Source organism: Triticum urartu, chromosome 2A (genome assembly GCF_056163025.1).
Source record: "Triticum urartu cultivar PI428250 chromosome 2A, HENAU_Tu73, whole genome shotgun sequence".
Lineage (NCBI taxonomy): Eukaryota > Viridiplantae > Streptophyta > Magnoliopsida > Poales > Poaceae > Triticum > Triticum urartu.
The window spans coordinates 563,069,804-563,075,537 of NC_141874.1; positions in this window are offsets into that span (position 1 = coordinate 563,069,804).

The following is a 5,734-nucleotide window of genomic DNA, read 5'->3' on the forward strand; positions in this document are numbered from 1 at the left end:
ACCATTGTCGCGCCCTCAACATTTGACTTAAAAAGCAACAGGCTATCATCAGCAAAAAGGAGGTGGTTCACAGACGGAGTTGATGGTGCCACCTTGATCCCTTCCAAACCTGACGACTGAGAACTTGATTTTAAAAGGCATGAAAGGCCCTCTGCTGCAACCAATAAAAGGTAAGGGGAGATAGGATCTCCCTGTCGGATGCCTCTTGTGGGTGTGAATTGTTCTAGTTTCTCACCATTGAAAAGAACTGAGAAGGATACTGACTATACCATATTCATCACTATCTGAATCCAACTTTGTGCAAAGCCCAATCTTGCCATCATAGCCCGGAGATACGTCCACTCCAATCTATCATAAGCTTTCATCATGTCCAACTTCAACGCACAATAACTGTTGGATTTGGCCCTGCTTCTCTTCATAAAGTGCAAACATTCATATGCGCAAATAATGTTATCTGTGATTAGTCTTCCTGTCACAAATGCAGACTGCTCCTCTGATATGATGTCTCACGGATCACAAGTTTAATGCTTCCTGAATCAAGAAATCTTCTGAATCTGTTAATGTAGCCTCCATTTACCGTCTGCTCAACTCTATTTGTGGCATATCATATTTTAACTTCTGTTTTAGTCTGCTCAAGTGGAGAGCTCCATAAACTTCAGAAATCAAAGTCACAAAATTGTAAGGATAAAAGGTAATGGCAAATTACATTTCTCTAGTCTCCGTTTATTCTTCCTTGGCGCACTACTATTTATGTTTTGTTTATTTGGTATGTATGTTCATAGTGAATGCCCACTTCTCCTATATATATTTTCCTAAATATGTTTCTGAATCATACTACTTCACATGAAGTTCCTTGGTGGATAGTGCAGTTACCTGCTGCTTCTTGATAAAAGTTGTTGCCATGTATTTAACTCATCACATAATTTGCTCCGTATGCATATTTTTCCATTATTTTTTTATTAAGCATCATGGTCTGATATGTGCTATTCGCAGGAGAAAAGATGGAAGGAAAAAGAGGTGGAAGTGAGATCCCTGCATATGAACAATCAAGGCTTGCAAGTATTGCAGAAAACAAAAGGAAGTTGAGAGCCTTGTTGAAATAAAAAGAAAATATTTAGCATTGGGAGGAAACACGAGGCCCTCTGGGGAAGTAGGTGGCTCGTCCCAGCGACCCAGGAAGAAAGTTTATTCGGAGTTTTCATTGCTACATGTAGCTGGCTTCAAGAGTTATGCTCGTAGCTGGCGTTAAGAGTTATGTTTATTTTCAAAGTGATGCATCCATTAGTTGGTTTTCTAATTAATAGGGAAAATAAATTTCTTGCAGGCTGACAAACTTGACCATGACCTGCAGAAAGACGAAATATTTGTGAGAGCACATACACGTAAAATTGGAGCTCCGCACAAGCAGATACACTAATTGTTAGTCACACATACACTTCATGTGGTTTTATTTAGTACAGCAATGCACGTGACTGCATATCAATTGATGACAAGTATAGATTGCACTGACTTCGTTGTAGAAATAAATTAGTTGCCCCATTTGCTCTATTTTTTGCAGAAATAACCTAAAGAAGCAGCTGAACCGCCAACAACACTTGCAATGGAAACTCAATTTCGTCGATAAGATGAACAAGTTTCTGCTCTACTAGAGCGCACGGAACAAATGCAACGACAAATTGGATAGATGCATCAAGTTATCTTTTCTCAAGGAATCAGAAATGTGGAAACACCAGGTATTATTCATGTCAGCTTTTTTCCATGAGATCACACTGCTATGTTTCTTTTAATGCTTGGGTTAGGAAGACATAGGTTCGGAATGAGGAAAAGTGTCCTCGGTTTGAATTAAACACTATTATTTTTTTGGGCAATCTTTGTATTTTTCTAGTCAGGTTTCATGCTTCATAATTAAGCACATACAGTGTGGTTTGTAGTGTCATTATAAATAGATGATGCATCAGGCTACTAGAGTATCTAGTTTCTATTGGAAATAGACAAGAATTAAGGGCATGATAAGGTGATACTAAATCTGGGTTATAGCAGAACATAGAATGTTTGGTTTCTATGTTTATATGTGTACAATGCAACCCCCATTATCATGCAAATAGTATCAAGTTCAGTGACTTGATCATGTAAGCTAGCAGAAATGTTTGATTTAGTATGCAAGCTAAACTGAATGTTTGCTTGCATATTTGTTCAAATATGGCGAGTTACTATTGCCCGTCAGTGTGCAATAGTAGCTAAACTGAAGCTTGCTCTCTTCGAAAGAATCAGCCACCGAAAAAATACTTGACTGTTATTTTTCCGGGAAGCATATTTAGTTCAGTCCACATATTAGGATTACACCTGACTCCCTTTTTAGGTAAACATAGGTGTCGTAGCCTTTTGTGTTTAGTTTCAGGATTTTAACCATAGCAGAAAAACAACATATGCGAACCCCTATTGTATACCACAAAATGTTTCATAGCGTGCATGATCCGCAACACAAGTGATGTCCTATAAATTGACTTGTTTTCACCAAGTGCACTATTACATATATGACTGCTGGTACATGTATATATATAATAATGCTTATGTGATTGTTTGCTGATTGAGTAACTTCAAATGCAATCTCTGAAATTACAGTAAGGACCTTACTCCTGATGGCTTACAACAACCTAATTACTCATCAGCAAGTTCAGATATTTTTATAATAAGCCATTTGTGATATGCTAGGTGCTATGCAGACTTTGATTTATATTCTACTCCCTCTGTCGCATAATATAAGAACGTTTTTGACACGAGTGTAGTGTCAAAAATGCTCTTATGTTATGGGACGGAGGGAGTAATAAGGTTATCTTTTGTAACTTGAATCTTTGCTTTATAACTATACTATGCATGAACCGCAATGACATGCATAATTTTATTAGAAAGGTCGGGCAATCGAGTATTAGTTTACTTTTCTTGAAAGCAAGATAGTGTGTTGTACATCTCTCGTTTCTTAGACCTTTGGACTCAAAGGCACCTCATGAATTTGAATACATTGTATTATTTCAAAGATTGCTGAAACTTATGAGTTCTTTTGTAGGGACAAATGGTAGAAAGTAGCAAGTCCACTAGTTGATCGAAGATGTTCTCGTGATTGCTTTTGTTGAGAACATGGATGACACATTTCCTTCATATGGAAGTTGATTTGGCTTGGCGATCGAAGAGTTGGTCTTCCATAATATTCTGTAGTAGCAGCACTCTAGTGAACAAGCACTTGGTCTCTTATGAACTTTGGCCATTATGTTTGTAACATGCATTTCTTGTATATCTAACTTGTGTATTTCCATAATGGTTGTAGCTGAGTGTAGAAAACCAATGAATCTTCTATATATATATTGAATGAATGCATTGATCAACGATATCTTGTGATGAATCGAAGAGTGCAATTGTTTGTATGTACTGCATATTGAACATGAATTTAATATTGTGAATGTAATTTCATTCAAAATATTGTGTATTTGCATTTGTGCTGAAATGTAGAGCACTGGTAGCAAATGTGTCAGTAGAAGTATTTGACGTCACACAAATTGTCGGCATAGCGCATTGATAGACAAACTGTTGGTGTAGCAATGAACCTCACACAATTTGTCGGCATAGCACACTGGCAGATGAACTGTCGGCATAGAGTTTTCTATCGGCGTAGAGATGTCTGTCAGTGTATATCTCACAAACGATGTCATACTTTCTGTCGGCATAGATTTATCTGTTGGTAAAGACCTTTCCCGGCAGGACTATAGGCGATAGCTCCTTTCTGTCGGAAAAGGTCTTTGCCGACACTAAATGTGTCACCTTAGGTGACCTATGCCGACAGATTGTTTGACACTGATTTGAGTGTCGTGGTGTAGTGCCTGGTGTCTTGTTCCACTCTTGCTGCCCTAGTTTTCGTCATACCGGTGTTATGTTCCTTGATTCTGCGTCCCTAACGCGATGAGGGGTATGGGACCCTCTTGACATTTCGCTTTGAATAAAACTCTTCCAGCAAGTCCCAACATTGGTTTTACCATTTGCCTAATAACAACTAAAACTTGCATAGGGACCGGCTACCACCCTTGGATTTTTAATCAACCCCCGAGGCCAGTGCTCCTCTGAGTGTTGGTCCAAACCGGGTGATGTCCGGCGCCACCTGGGCAACTAGGGTCTCAGCCAACCCGACGTCTTGCCCACCCGGTGCGCCCTGAGAATGAGATATGCGCAGCTCCTATCGGGATTTGTCGGTGCATCGGGAGGTCTTGCTGGTTTTGTTTTACCATTGTCAAAATGTCTTGTGCACCGGGATTCTGAGTCTGATCGGGTGTCCCACTATGGAGGATTGTCTCCACGGATGGTGAGCTTGTCATGGGCTAAGTTGGTATACCCCTGCAGGGTTTAAACTTTCGAGAGCCGTGCCCGCGGTTATGTGGCAGATGGGAATTTGTTAATATCCGGTTGTAGAAGACTTGAACTAAACTCTTTTAAAATACACCAACCACCTTGCGTAACCGTGATGGTCTCTTTTCAGGGAAGTTCGAGAAGAGAACACGGTTGGGTTATGTTTGACCGTAAGTAGTTCAGGATCACTTCTAGTTTGTGACCGTTTGCGTAGTTTCTCATCTTACTCTTGTATTCGTAAGTTAGCCACCATACATTGCTTAGTCGCTGCTGCAACCTCACCACTTTACCCCTTCCATACTGAGGGAGTCCTGGATTAGGGGGTCCTCGGGCGTCCGGACTATGGTACGTGGGCCGGACTGATGGGCTGTAAAGATACCAGACCGAAGATTATCTCCCGTGTCCGGACGGGACACTCCTTGGCGTGAAAGTCAAGCTTGGTGTCCCAATATGAAGATTCCTTTCTATGTAACCGACTTTGTACAACCCTAGTTCCCTCCAGTGTCTATATAAATCGGAGGTTTTAGTCCGTAGGGACAATGACAATCAGATAGGCTAGACTTCTAGGGTTTTAGCCATTACGATCTCGTGGTAGATCAACTCTTGTACCCCCCATACTCATCAATATTAATCTAGCAGGACATAGGGTTTTACCTCCATCGAGAGGGCCCGAACCAGGGTAAACATTGTGTTCCCTGTCTCCTGTTACCATCAACCTCAGACGCATAGTTCGGGACCCCCTGCCCGAGATCCGCCTGTTTTGACACCGACATTGGTGCTTTCATTGAGAGTTCCGATGTGTCGTCATCAAGAGGTTCGATGGCCCCGTCAATCATCCACAACAACATTGTCGAGGGAGAAACCTTCTGAAAGTGCAACTATCCCTGGGTGGTTTTGGTAATTCCTAACAACATATAGCTCATTGACTAACATTATTCCAAGATTAATATTTCAGGAAAAGCTCAATGAATGGCATGGCATGGACGAGGAAAGTGGATCCCTCAAAATTCTAAGGACAAAAAGTTTGGCTCAAGCTTGAAGCTCAAGACTCTACATTTTATATTTTAGTGATCCAAGATTACATTGAGTCTATAGGAAAAGCCAACACTATCAAGGAGGGATGAGGTGTTGCTTAATGGCTTGCTTGCTCAAAATGCTTAGTGATATGCTCCAAAATCCTCAACTACCTTCCCACATCCACATATGACCTAAACCAAAAGTCAAACTCGGCCCCACCGATTCTTTCTATCCAGCACCACCGAGTTTCAAATGTCATAGCCACTGCCACAAACCCTAGGCAAATCGGTCTCACCGATAGGGATCTCGGTCTCACCGAGATGGG